We start from the raw sequence: 14574 nt of genomic DNA on the forward strand, positions 1-14574 counted from the left end.
TAGTAAGAAATAAGCTTAATTGTTTCCTATGTACAAAGGGAAAGAGAAATGCATTATAGAAGTCCCTGGGAAACAGAGCATCTCCTTGAATTATTCCCCACAAGAGAATTGCCTCTAAACAAAATGCTTTGCCTCTGTAATTGATCAGTCACACTGACGTGCAGTCCTATACCCCAAAACTTATCACCGACCAGCAGCCACATCACACATCTCCTTCCTGACTCTCCCAGAGAGAGATGGCCCTGGAAGCCTGTGCTCCCCTGTCACTGCATGGTGTCATCATGTCACTCTCCTATACCTGGTGACAGTGTGTCAGAAAGCGTGTCACCAACATCTCCAGACCCTGTAGTTCCCCAGGATCCGCAGGAGGCTCCGTGCGAAGACCTAGAGAAAAAGTCAGAGTTGTGAGTACCAGACGGGAGCACATGCCCCAGGGCCCTTGACTCCAAGTCCCTGCGTTGGAGCAAGAAAACCCTGACTGGCTGCACCATTGGGTACAAGAAGACACACAAGAGGAGACACCGTCAGATGCTCTTTCCTCTCCGGGGATGCAGAAGCGATTGGGATCCAGGCTGCCCATCGCTCTTAGGGAAGTCAAGGCAAGCAGCTGACATGCTATGTTCTCCCTCAGTACTCTTGGGTCCACTGTAACAAATAATGCTATAATATTAAATGGAAATCTAGTAGAATAAATGAAAATTAGGTCCTGGGGCGAGAGCAAGAGAACAGAGGGGAGGGCACTTGCCTTGCTCGTAGCTGACCCTGGTTTGATTCCCTGCATCCCACAGGGTCCCCCAAGCCCACCAGGAGTGATTCCTGAGTAGAGTCAGCAGTAAGCCAAGAACATTGCCCCCCAAACAAAAAACGAAAATTAAAAAGTGAGTAATATACTCAATAGGAATAAAGAATATCTAATTTAATAACTTTCTAGACTTTCCCCAGAGTAAAACCATTTTACCCATAAAGATAGCAAGAGCATGGCTTTCCTATCTGTCATGCAGCTGACCCAGATTCAATCCTCATCACCAAATGGTTCCTATGCCTTGCATGGAATCATCAATGAGCACAGGGCCAGGAGTAACTCCTGAATATTGCCGGGTCGGACCTCCAACTGAAAATAAGTAAATATTCAGGCCAGAGCTATAGTCTGGTACTGGACTGCTGGCATGGGCTCAGTGCCGGCCCCACACTGTATACCATAAGAAACAACCACAGAAAAGCAGGCAATTCACTACAAATACAAAGTCCAGAATTACCAGAAAGTTTTGACTTATAAGTAACCAAGGCAGACTTGGGGAAAGTAACAGTGAGAGGCAAAGCACAAGGAAAGGTCAAAGATAAACTCGGGGGATTAGGGATGCTCGCGAGAGCACTGCAAGTTTCTCTGGGGGAAGCAAAAGGGGCTACTAGTGATGAAGCCCAAAGGACTTAAGGTTAATATCCAAAGCAAAGGGGCTTGAGAGATACTACAGCAGGTGAGGTACTTGTCTGTAGATGGCCAACCCAGGTTTGATTCCTGACATCCCCGAGCACTGCAAGTATTGCCAGTTGTTACCCCCCCAAAAAACCCCTAAAAATTAAGTAAATCAATAAAGGAGGGTAGCCAACATACTCTGGAATTGCTCAGGCTACTTCCTGCTAAGTTTGCACACTTGGTTGCAGGACCCTCTGTGGTCCAGCACTGCCCTAATTCTTCCGTCCCTCCCCAGGTTCTCTTAAAACTCCACATCTCCCAGGAGCCCCATTACCTACTAGAGGCACGGGAAATATACAAAAAACATAGTTAAAGTAACAGTAACAGACAAACAATGTTTACATCCAAGCCTAGCTAAGTCTTAGATTATGGAATGTTGTACACCAATAAAAACCAAAAGGCTCAACTAAATGCTTTTGAGTCACAACCTCGTGAAGAATGCATACAGTCCTCTCCCATCCCCCACACAGGACAGGAGGGGAATCATTGAGAGTGTGTTTGCCTTTCATGCAGCTGACACGGATAGAGCCCTAGCATCCCATAGGATCCCCTGAGCACCTCCAGGAGATCCCTGAGAGCAGAGCCAGGAGTGTCCCCTGAATATTGATGGATGAAGCTCAATAAACAACAATAGAAAGTTTTTTAAACAAGAAATATAGAACCCTGCCTTCTTGTCCCTAAGATGAGGGAAACTGACACTTTGTCCCTACCTCCATAACTATCCTAAGGAATGAAAGGCAGCCAGGGGTGGGTTGGCCTGCGGACATTCCCCATAATACCACTCCCCCTCATCCTACACACCTGTGACAGCTCCGGGACTCCAAGTGTATCTGCCATGGAAGCTAACACTGCGGTGGCTGGACACGCCCCTTCAGATCTTAGGGGAAATGGAAGCTCCCTCTGACTCTGACACTTCTCTTTGATTGAGCAGAGCTAAAAGTTAGTGGGAGGGTGCTGGCCTCGTGTCCCAATGCCCCATGGGGTCCCATGATCCCACAGGAGGGATCCCTGAGCACAGTGCCAGGAGTCAGCCCTGAGCACCAATGGGTGTGAGCCTAAAACACAACTAAAAATAAATTTCAAAAGAAAAGGTTTTCTCTTCTGTTAATTATTTTCTTGAGAAGCTGTGACTCATGGTAGGGAAGTACATGAAAATAAATTCCAGGAAAAATAGTGATACTTTAACCAAAATATCTATGGATTCGTAGACACTGTAGGAAACTTTGGTAATAAATACTAGGTTGTGGGAAATTGACCCCCTAACAGAAACCCCAAGGTCAGGATAGTCCCCTAACAAAAACAAATTTAGACCAGAGGAAAGCAAACATCATTTCCAGGCCAGAAAAGAATAACAAATTGTCACTTGACTCTATCATTTAAGGGGGCTGCTGATTGGTCATGTGAAGTATCTGGGTCTCTGTTCTCATGTACTCCTTAATTGTGCCGTATCTACTCACAGTGTTGAACATGTCTGTCAGCTTCAACAGCTTCTCATGGTGGGAAACAGGAGGGTGGAGCATTGTATCACTGTCATTCCATTGCTCATCAATTTGCTCAAGTGGGCACCAGTAATGTCTCCATTGTGAGATTTCTTGTTACTGTTTTTGGCATATCAAATACGCCATGGGTAGCTTGCCAGGCTCTGCTGCATTGGTGAGATACTCTCAGTAGCTTGCTGGGCTCTCCGAGAGGAGAGAAGGAATCGAACCCTGGGTCGGCCATGTGCAAGGCAAACTCCCTACCCGCTGTGCTATATCACCAGCCCTTTTTGTGTCACACCTGGTGATGCACAGGGTTTACTTCTGGCTCTTGCACTCAGGAACTCCCCTGGCGGTGCTCTGAAGACCATATGGGATGCTGATAATCGAACCCGGGTTGGCAGCGTGCAAGGCCAACGCCTTACGTGCTGTGCTATCGCTTCAGCCCCTGATGCTGATCTTTTAAGTCAAAAGTGACTCCCAACTCATGCCTTATAAAGAAAATCCACAATGGTTTAACAAAACAAACAAAACAAAATTTGTTTATTTTGGGACCACACTGCTCTGTGCTGAGTTGCCCCCATGTAGTGTCAGGGATTAATCGGGGTCAGCCACATGCAAGACAAGTGTCTTTTTTTTTTTTTTTCTTTTTGGGTCACACCTGGCGATGCACAGGGGATACCCCTGGCTCTGCACTCAGGAATCACCCCGGCCGTGCTCAGGGGACCATATGGGATGCTGGGATTTGAACCCGGGTCGGCCGCGTGCAAGGCAAACGCCCTACCCGCTGTGCTATCTCTCCAGCCCCAAGACAAGTGTCTTAACCTTTGTACTATCTCTCCAGCCCATCAGCCTTTAAAAGAATATAGTAATAATCTAAAAGTCTATTGAAAGTACAGACTTTTGGTACCCTACCACTTGTACCAGATCTGGAAGTTTTCTCATCTTCTTTTAATTTTTTTGGGTGGATCACTCCTGAAGGTGCTTGAGGGAAGATATGCAACACCAGGATTGAAATACGTTTGGCTACAAGAAAGGCAAGGGCTCAACTTTCTGTACAATCATGCCCAAGAATTTACATTTTTTATAGGTGACAATGCACTTGATTTTTATGGGTCATATTTTCAGGAACTCAGCTCTAGATGGTACAGTGTAAATTTCTCTAAACGCTAGAACTATCTTTATTCACCAATATATTCCCAGCACAAAGTAGAATACCTGACATTTAAAATGCATTCAATATAACAAATGAATGAATGAAAAGTAATGATGGTATCTAACATATCAGCATCTCTTTATAAAAGTTAACAGCCAAGCCAGAGAGAGTACAGCAGGTAAGGTGCTTGCCTTGCACTTGGCTGATTTGGGTTTGATCCTCAATACTGAATACAATCCCTTGAGTCCCTCCAGGAGTAATTCCTGAGTATCACCATGTGTCCCCTCCTGCACTCCCACCCCCACACAAAACCCCTATGTCCAGCACCTGGGCAAGATTGTGGAGCATTATGGATGAATAAATGGCCACTCTGAGTGCTCCCTGTTTGGGTGACCCTAAAGCTTGGACACTCCTGATGTATTTGTCGCAATCTATGTGACCGGTCTCACTGGTCAGGGCTCTCAAATCAAACATTTTTGGAGCACTGGAGGTAAAGATAGAAAAGATTCAGAGGAGAAATCTACAAAATCAGATCGTCTGTGATACCCTAAGACAGGATCTGGGGAGAGGGCAGATTTAATGTAAAATGGTGATCCAATACTATGATTAAAACAACTTGAACAGGGCTGAAGCAGAGGTACATTGGCTAGGGCATTTGCCTTGCATGTGGTAAATGAGGGTTCGATTCCCTGCACCCCACAGGGTCCCAAGCACTATGGGAACTTGATCAGGATTAGCAAATTGCCTGCACTGATGATTTGGGAAAAATTCATAACAGCCTTCCAAAGCAAAAGCTGTTTTAATTTCTTAAATTTACTAATTGGATTTGGCCTAGCATCATAAAAGCTGAACCTATTGAATCAACGGTTACATTCTTCCCAGATGCTAGCGAAGAAGGAAAGGCTACTTATACTGATGCAAAATGATAAAGTTTTTTTTAAAAACTCCATATAATTACAGGAATTCCTTATAACAGCACAGGACAAGCTATTATTGAAAGAGCAAATCACTCACTTAAAGAAATGCTGCTTAGACTGTTAGGGCGCGGATCGAGATCTCCCTATAACGACAAAGAGACTCCAGAGACTGCAAACAGCAAGCAGGGTTTATTGTAAGACTGGCTAGCCAGGGTCCAGCCGCCTACACGGACATGCAGGTCCAGCAGGTTGGGCCAAAGACCCCGAGCTTCTCCAAAGGAGATCTTATATAGGCCTTCCTCAGCCGTTACAGCAGAGCCCGCGCATTTCATAGCCAATAGATTTGTAATGTTGCAAACTTTCTTAACCAATCTATTTGAAATGACATCACCCCTTAGCCTATGGTTTTAGAGAACAGTATTCGCGCCAATACCCAGGAATGTCCTGGTTCTGGGGCAGTCCTGGGTCTTGTGACATGGGTCTTGTGATATGCATCCGGTTATCTGGTCTGACCACCACCCTTTTTGCGACCCAGGGCGTCTGGTTCCAAATTCCTTGCTCAGGGACAGATAGACAAGTTATTTCACAATGCAGGTTCCTGTAAAAAGAATCTTAAGACAGTTAAATAGATTCCTATGTCCTGTCCTGGAATTCCTGGGCCAGTCCTCACAATGTAAAATTGGCCTTGCTCTGTATGAGTCTGCCTTATGGCAGGTAAGCTAAACTAAGAATGATACTATTAACCTGATGTATTTCAACAGAAATTTAATCCTTTTTATTTTAGCTTGTGCGCCCTTTCCTTATATGATATGAAGGAATGATTTCCTGTAGACAGTGATCCATGTATACTTGTATTAACCAATCTATGAGATTCCTCGAGGAAGGAAGTTTTTATTTTTCAGAGCCTGAGTAGTGTTTGAATGCTGGTGAATTTTCATCGACTATGGGAGAATACAAGGACTGAAGTGCATTGTCAAACTGATCAGCTATCTTCTCTGATGGATCAAGAGATTTCTTAGCCTGCTCATCCCTGCTATCATGGAGAACATCTCAAGCGACAGCAACAATGGCCATGACAGACATAGCTCTGAAGCAAGGAACATAGAGGGTGGAATTTATCCAGAAATGGTGTGAGAGCTCTGAGAAATTCTGGATTGTTCAAAGACAAATGGACTCTCAACTGCAGTCTGAATTGGCTGATGCTCCTTGAACTGTTACTTTGCTTGGTGACTGGTCAGTGAGTCGCCACTTTAAAATGTGATTGGAATACTGCTTTATTCTGTATAACACCTGCGCTGTATAATGTGACTGAATTTTCATGGGTTAAGTTAAAAATCATTTGTTTGTGTATAAAATATATATATAAACAGCTAAAATAATGAATTTGTAAATTCATGGTACTTGTAATAACTATCCTTATGGTATTGGATTTTCAGAAATATGGCAAAAGCATTTTTGACATTAGTTAAAAGTTAAATAGTTAAAAGTTAAATAGTTAACTAAATTCTTTTAATTTAAAGGACTGCTGGGAGGTCTGTGAGAATAGGTGTTCTGCTCTTATTATTGGCCATTTTGTGCCTAGTATTTTATTTTAAGGTTAAGGGAAATGAAAGGCACCGTGAATTGTTCACGAATCACGAATCACGAAATCCTGTTAATCACCGATTTCTCTGGCGGGCTCAGTAACATCTCATTTCGTCCTTTCCCTGAGATCTTAGAAGTCTATCTGGACTTGGCCCTCGTAACGATGTTGCACTTGGGGCTCTTCAGGGTCAGGGGAATGAGATCCAGCTTGTTACTGGATTTTGCATATGAATACACCATGGGAAGCTTGCAAGGCTGTCCCTTGTGGGCAGGAAACTCTCAGAAGATTGCCAGTTTCTCCCAGAGGGAGAAGTAGGCTAAAGATATTGTGCAGCCGCAAAGCGCGTGAATTGTTATGATGGTTAAAATCTGTCATTAAACAAAAAGGGGGAGATGTTGGGGCTGGACTGAGCTATCAGGGTGAGCCCATGTATACTGAACTGTATTACGGACAGGAACATAGGGACCCATGAAAATGGGCGAGATTTCTCCTGTGTCCTGACTGGTTTGGATGAAGCTGAACATTTTCCCCCTTCAAGCTGCCCTAAGAAAATAATTTCAGTATATTGAAAGGGGCAGTTTTCCTTTTCTCACGGTAGCCTGGCTGGTCTTTGACATGCAGATTTCAGGTGCTAGCCAGGCCTGATCTTTGACATTGTAGATTCTGGGCTCTGGCCCAGTCTAGTCTTTGGGATGTAGATTTAGGTGCTGCCTAGTTTGTAATTGACATGTAGATTTCATGTTGTAGCCCAGCCTTGTCTTTGGGATGTAAATCCAAATGCTTGTAGCCCAAGAAATGTTTTGGTTTTGTATCTTCTTTCTGGAGGCCAAAATTACTGGCCTGCAGAAGAAGGAAACAATGCATGTTTTGCTGCCTCAATGTTCTTTCTGTAACTTCTTTTGATGCCTTTGATGATGTCACTGTATCGCACCCTTGAGAGGTACCATGATCAATAAAAGGAGACTACAGGGCTCTCTACCTTTGTCTAAGAGTCAGAGAGAACCTAGACCTTCCATGAAATACATTTCTTCCGCGTTCCTTGTCTCAGTGCCTCTGACCGCACAAACTTTCACGTAACAAGCATCATCTATTATAGATAAACTACAAACATTAGGAAAGTGGGCTGGTGGTGGCATGAGATATGAGCAGAGAGTAGGATGAGAGATTGTGGGTGATATTAGCCCATCATTGAGGCCAGGCGTTAAAGGACTGCACTCATTTGTGGAATATAAAGTAACATAATAGCAGACTAACACCTAAGGACAGTTAAAATAAGGGTCAGGAGGACTTCATCATAGCTAGATAGCCAATCTCATGCATTAGGGGAAAAGGTAGCTGGAACGGAGAGACGTGCACTAAATAAATGTTGGTTGGAGGGATCGCTCAGGATAGTACATGCATGTTGAAAGTAGACTCTGTTGGGCTGGAGTGATAGCACAGTCGGTAGGGCGTTTGCCTTGCACACAGCCGACCCGGGTTCGAGTCCCAGCATCCCATATGGTCCCCTGAGCACCGCCAGGAGTAATTCCTGAGTGCAGAGCCAGGAGTAACCCCTGTGCATTGCCGGGTGTGACCCAAAAAGCAAAAAAAAAAAAAAAAGAAAGAAAGAAAGTAGACTGTGGACCAAACATGATGGCTGCTTGTTACCTGTATTGCATATCATAACATCCTGTGAGCACAGACCATAGGAATCGATTTAGCTTTCTTAAGACTCTTTTTACAGGAGCTGGCATTTTAGAATAACTTGTCTATCTGTTCCTGAGCAAGGAATTTGGATACAGGCACCCTGGGTCGCAAGAAGGGTGGTGGTCAGACCAGATAACAAGACCCATATCACAGGACCCAGGACTGCCCCCAGAACCGGGACTTTCCTGAATATTGGCACTAATACTGATCTCTAAAACCATAGGCTAAGGAGTGATGTCCTTTTAAATGGATTGGTTAAGAAAGTTTGTGGGGCTGGAGCGATAGCACAGCGTGTAGGGCGTTTGCCTTGCACGCGGCAGACCTGGGTTCGAATCCCAGCATCCCATATGGTCCCCTGAGCACCGCCAGGAGTAATTCCTGAGTGTAGAACCAGGAGTAACCCCTGTGCATTGCCCCGGGTGTGACTCAAAAAAAGAAAAAAAAAAGAAAGTTTGTAATATTACAAATCTATTTGCTATGAAATGCGCGGGCTCTGCTGTAACGGCCGGGGAAGGCCTATATAAGATCTCCTTTGGAGAAGCTCGGGGTCTTGCCCAACCTGCTGGACCTGTGTGTCCTCGTAGGCGGCTGGACCCTGGTTAGCCAGTCTTACAATAAACCCTGCTTGCTGTTTGCAGTCTCTGGAGTCTCTTTGTCGCTATAGGGAGATTTTGATCCGCGCCCTAACACACCCAAAAGGACAGAGAGAGTAAAAGGAATTGTGCCTGCCACAGAGGCAGGAGGTGGGAAAGGGTAGGGGTGGGGTGAGGGATACTGGGAATATTTGGGGTGGGGAATGGGCACTGGTGGAGGGATGGGAACTTGAACATTGTTAGATTGAAACACAATCATGAAAGTTTGTAAGTCTGTAATTGTATCTCACGATAATTCATTAAAATAAAAAAAATAGCCCATCATTGGGATCAGAGCATTAATCCAGCAGTAGCGCACTGGTCCTGCATGCAGCTGACCCAGGTTGCACTTTTGGCATCCCACAGGGTCCCACGTGCACCACTAGGAGTAATTCCTGAGCCAGGAATAATCCCTGAGCATCACTGGGTATGCTAATTTTAGTGAGCATATAAAATCAATTGTCTAATTGTATTTATTTGACTATTTTCATGGGCTAAAAATTACAAAATGCTGTTATATAGTAAATATTTGAAAGGGAATTTCTTGATGCAATGTAATAAAGATTATTGCTTACTACATCCATCTTTTCCTGAAAACTTAAATCTTTAATTTCCCACCTTTGTGTTTTTCTCTTTTTTCTTTTTGTGTCACACCCGGCGATGCACAGGGGTTACTCCTGGTTCTGGCGGTGCTTAGGGGACCATATGGGATGCTAGGAATCAAACTCGGATAGACTGAGTGCAAAGCAAAAGCCCTACCTGCTGTGCTATGGCTCCAGTCCCTCTTTGATACATTTTATGGGTTGAAGCCACATGCAAGGCAGTGGGCTACTACCCATTGAACAATTTTTTTTTTCTCTTTATTGTGAGGAAATTTTTTTAATTGAATCACCATGAGATACTTACAAAGCTTTCGTGACTGAGTTTCAGTCATACAATGATTGCACATCTATCCCTCCACCAGTGTACACTTTCCACCACCGATGGCCCCAGTATTCCTCCTGCCACCCCCACCCCACCCCACCCCTGCCTGTACAGCAGGGAATTTCCTTTTTATTCTCTATCTACTTTGGGGCATTATGATTTGCAATTCAAATACTAAGAGGTCATCATGTTTGGTCCTTTGTCTACTTTTAGCACACATCTCCCAAACCTTAGGGGCCACACCCAGCAGTGCTCAGTGCTCAGTGCTCAGGGACCCCATCCGTAGCAATCCCTCTAACCGTCATTGACTTAGCCACTGGACTATTTCTTTCTTTCTTTTTTTTTCTTTTTGGGTCACACCCAACAATGCACAGGGGTTACTCCTGGCTCAGGCACTCAGGAATTATTCCTGGTGGTACTCAGGGGACCATATGGGATGCTGGGAATCGAACTCGGGTTGGCCACGTGCAAGGCAAATGCCCTACCTGCTGTGTTATTGCTCAAGCCCCTGGACTATTTCTTAAGCTCTTTATTTTCCACTTTTCTAGAAATAAACAACAGTTTGAATTCGAACAAGTTAAATGCTTTATTTACTGAAACACTGGGAGATGTGCAAATGAGGCAAGAACCAGTTTAATTTGAACTTGAGAATTGTAACAGAAAGAATGAACTAGGAGTGCTTATTATTAAGGGATTAAAGAGTTAGAACTGCAGTGTTTGCAACAGGGTCCCCCAAGCACCACCTGAAATAATTCTTGAGTAAGTAGACAGGAGTAACCCCTGAGCTTCACCGGGGTGGGACCCAAAAGTGAAAAAAAATGGTCAAAGGGCAAGCTGTGAAGAGCCCAGAGATAATAGAGGCATTGTGTATCACACTCACAGCCTGGGGGAGATTAAGTGGAGCATTCAGGATAAATTGAAATTTAGATTTTAGGGACTGGAGGGCATTTGCCTTGTAGGGGATCTTCAGAATATGGCCCCTGCTTCCTCTCCCCAGCCCTTCTGGAGTGATCCTGTCTGCAGAGCCAGAAGTAACCCCTGGGCATTACTGGGTGTGCCCTTACCCCAATCCCACAGAAAAAGAACCTCGTTTGTGAATTGAAGAGAAAGCGCTATGTCAGGGGGAGCAGGTTTATAAATGACAGACATGAGTGATTTCAGTGATGTCTGTGATAAAGGCTTTCTCTGCCTGTAGATGGATTTTCTGGGCTCACCTCCAGCACCACATGGTCCCCTGGTACCACCAGGAGTAATCAGATACCTTGGCAGCACTGGGTGCCTTAAGTTTGTATCTCTGGGGAGGGGGCCACTGCCAGCAGTGCTCAGTGCTTATTCCTGCCTTTGCATTCAGGAATAACTCCTGCTGGGGCCAGGGTTGAGGGCTCAGAGGGCATACAGGGCAGTGCTTGGGGGACCATATGAGGTTCTGGGGATTCAACCCAGGTCACCCGTGTGCAAAGCAAATGCCTTACTTATGCTACCATCTCTCTGTCCCCCACCATGTTTTTTAGTTTTTTAGGTCACATTGAGCGATGTTCTGGGGTTCCTCCTGGCTCTACATTTGGGAATCACTCCTGGTGATGCTTGGAAGATCATGGGATGCTGAGGATCGAACCCAGGTTGACTGCCTGCAAGGCAAGTGCTTATCTGCTGTGCTATCCCTCTCTCCCTTATTTAAAAGACTTTTCTCAAAGTAATTGTGTCATCTTTTCCTCCTATACAGAATCAAAGTCCATGTTTTAATAAGTATAACATTACTTCTGTGAATTTGGGGAGGGGCTGGGCCATACCCAGAAGTGCTCAGGTGTTGCTCCTGAAGGTGTTCAGAACACAATATGTAGTGATGGGGATTTGAACCAGGGCCCACCATATGTCAGGCAACCATTGTACTAGTTTCTCACTTAAAAAATGTGAGAGGCAACCACCATACTAGCTTTTCATTTAAAAATATGTGATTTTAAAGAGACTGTGTAACAGCATTGCAGGGGTTGAATTATTCGCCCTTCTCCCTTTCCAACAATTCCGATGTTGAAGTCCTGATGTCCAGCTCCTCCTAATGGCTTGGGGGGAATTGATGTAGGCAGGCAGACAGATAGCAAAGGACTCCTCTCAAGGCACTGCCACTGTCACTGTCATCCCGTTGCTCATTGATTTGCTCGAGCGAGCACCAGTAACATCTCCATCTTGAGACTAGTTGTTACTATTTTTGGCATATCAAATACGCCACAAGTAGCTTGCCAGGCTCTGCCATGCGGGTGAGATACTCTCGATAGCTTCCGGGCTCTCTGAGAGGGGCAGAGGAATCAACCCAGGTCGGCCACGTGGAAGGCAAACACCCTACCACTGTGCCAGTAAATTATCTGGGAATATCCCTGAAGTTGTGAGGCCAATCTTGCAGAAAACAGAAAACAGAAACTAAGGCTTTACCAGACCCTTGTAATAACTTGTCTACAAGTTATTTAAAGTTATTTACTCAAGTCATCCTGAATAGGAGTGGCTGAACACTAGACAAAGGACAACCATGGAGCAAGCTGCATTCCAAATGGATTCCACACAATCAACCATATCCACATTTTGACTAAGCTCATTGAGGTTTCATGAGAGTTCAAGATGTCACTCTGTCTAAAATTCATTGATTTAAAGAAGGCCTTTGATTCTGTTGAGTCTGTATAAAATCCAGGGAAAATTCTGCCTGAAATTGTGTCACTGCAAGCTTTTACTTCCCTTTTGTGGAGCTCATAAGATGGAAAACCCGAGAGAGAGAAACCCTCCTCCACGGCGCCGCATGGAGCAGTGGCTCAGTTCACAGTCTAGAGGCATTTCTGCGAGTTGCTGGTGTCCATAGTAGTTTAGTTGGCCTCTGGGATCATGCTCGTGCAGCAGCGGAAAGCGGAATCCGGAGTTTCTATCTCCATCGATGATCAAGAATCAGGGACGCTGTCTTGTTTGCAAAGGTGTCGAAAATCAGATGAGCCGAACACCTTAATACGATTTAAAGATGACCACTGGACTAGAGCTGTTACCGACTAGATTCCATGAGACATCAAAAGACCTTGTGGCTGCCCACCTACGAGATGGTCAGATTTCTTCATCAAAACCCTAAACAAATGGTTTGAGGCTCTTCCTGTCTGATGAAAAATGAAAATCTCTCAACTAAAGATATCATTAAAGGGGCCGGAGCGATAGCACAGCGGGTAGGGCGTTTGCCTTGCACGCGGCCGACCTGGGTTCAATACCCGGCATCCCATATGGTCCCCCAAGCACCGCCAGGAGTAATTCCTGAGTGCAGAGCCAGGAGTAACCCCTGAGCATTGCTGGGTGTGACCCAAAAGGCAAAAAAAAAAAAAAAAAAAACCAAAAAACAAGATGTCATTAAAATAGTCTGGCCTTTTCAGCATCTATCCAAATATTGACAACTATTGTCACAGTCATACTTAGATATGTGCTGCTGGATCACCCCTGTTCCACTGCCTGGCCGTGTAATTCTACTTTTTTCTGCTTATTTTTTTTTCCTCACACACTACACTGGAACAAAGCTCAGGTTAGGAGTCAAACCATCCCTGAGTTAGTTCTGCTTTCAGACTTGCTCCTCTCAATTCATTCTTTGTTTTTCTTTTCTGAGACACCCCTGAAAGGCTCAGGGCTCCCGCTTAGCTCTACACTCAGGGATCATACCCAAATGGATTGGGGAACCATATGTCGTGTGAGAGATCAACCCCAGGTCCGTTGCATGCCAAGCAAGCACCTCACCATCTGTATATGATTGCTCCAGCTCCTTTAAATTCATTCATTTTTTTTTTTTTTGCTTTTTGTGTCACACCCAGCGGTGCACAGGGGTTACTCCTGGCTCTGCACTCAGGAATTACTCCTGGCGGTGCTGGGGGACCATATGGGATGCTGGGAATCAAACCCGGGTCAGCCACGTGCAAAGCAAATGCTCTACCCGCTGTGCTATTGCTCCAGCCCCTAAATTCATTCTTTATGATACAGGGTCATTTGTCTACGGTCCACTTCTGATAGCCTTTCTCAGCTGAAAACCCCAAGTCTAAAGCTAGAGAGAAAGCTGAATGGACTACAACGCATGCGGGAGACCCAGGTTCGATCTCTTTCCTGTCCTTACCATCTTTGTGATAAAACTTCTTAGAAGCAAGTACTGGAGAGTGTAGCATTATCTTCAATGCCTCAGTTTTCTCTACGGTGGTAAGAGAGCTCGGAGAAGACACAGGAAGTTTCCGGTCCAAATCCTTACTGTCCGCACCAACAACATCTAGGAGTCAAAAGGAAAATAAAACCCAGGGAACAATGAATTTGTATGTCACAGGCGATTCAGATATATGTGAAATTAAGAATCACCAAATCATTTCATTTATCTTCCTGTAATAGAAACAAAGGAATGCTGCTCACTGAAAGAAATTTCACTAACATTAAAAGTAAGGCTGTTGTTATCTTGCACATGGCCGACCCAGCTTCATTCCTCGGCATCCTTTTGCATCCCCCAAGCACCACTAGGAGGAGTTTCTGAGGGCAGAGCCAGACAGAACTCCTGAGCATTTATGGATATAGCTAAAATTAAATATCAGTATCTGATGTGGTCTGTCTCTGGCCACACTGCAGTCCGATGCATCCTACTAATCTGTCAAGCATATATTGTTGGACATCTTATTTGTAAACATTTGGGTCCAGGATTTGGGGTGGGAGAGGGGACCCACAACTAGCCGTGTT

The 14574-nt window shown here is 44.8% G+C and overlaps 1 pseudogene; it reads right to left on the reverse strand.

The window, feature by feature from the left end:
* Positions 1-292: 292 nt before the first annotated feature.
* The window catches only part of LOC101541810 (kinesin-like protein KIF23), a 97364-nt pseudogene continuing 83082 nt past the window's right edge, over positions 293-14574 (reverse strand).

Source organism: Sorex araneus, chromosome 8 (genome assembly GCF_027595985.1).
Source record: "Sorex araneus isolate mSorAra2 chromosome 8, mSorAra2.pri, whole genome shotgun sequence".
Taxonomy (NCBI): domain Eukaryota; kingdom Metazoa; phylum Chordata; class Mammalia; order Eulipotyphla; family Soricidae; genus Sorex; species Sorex araneus.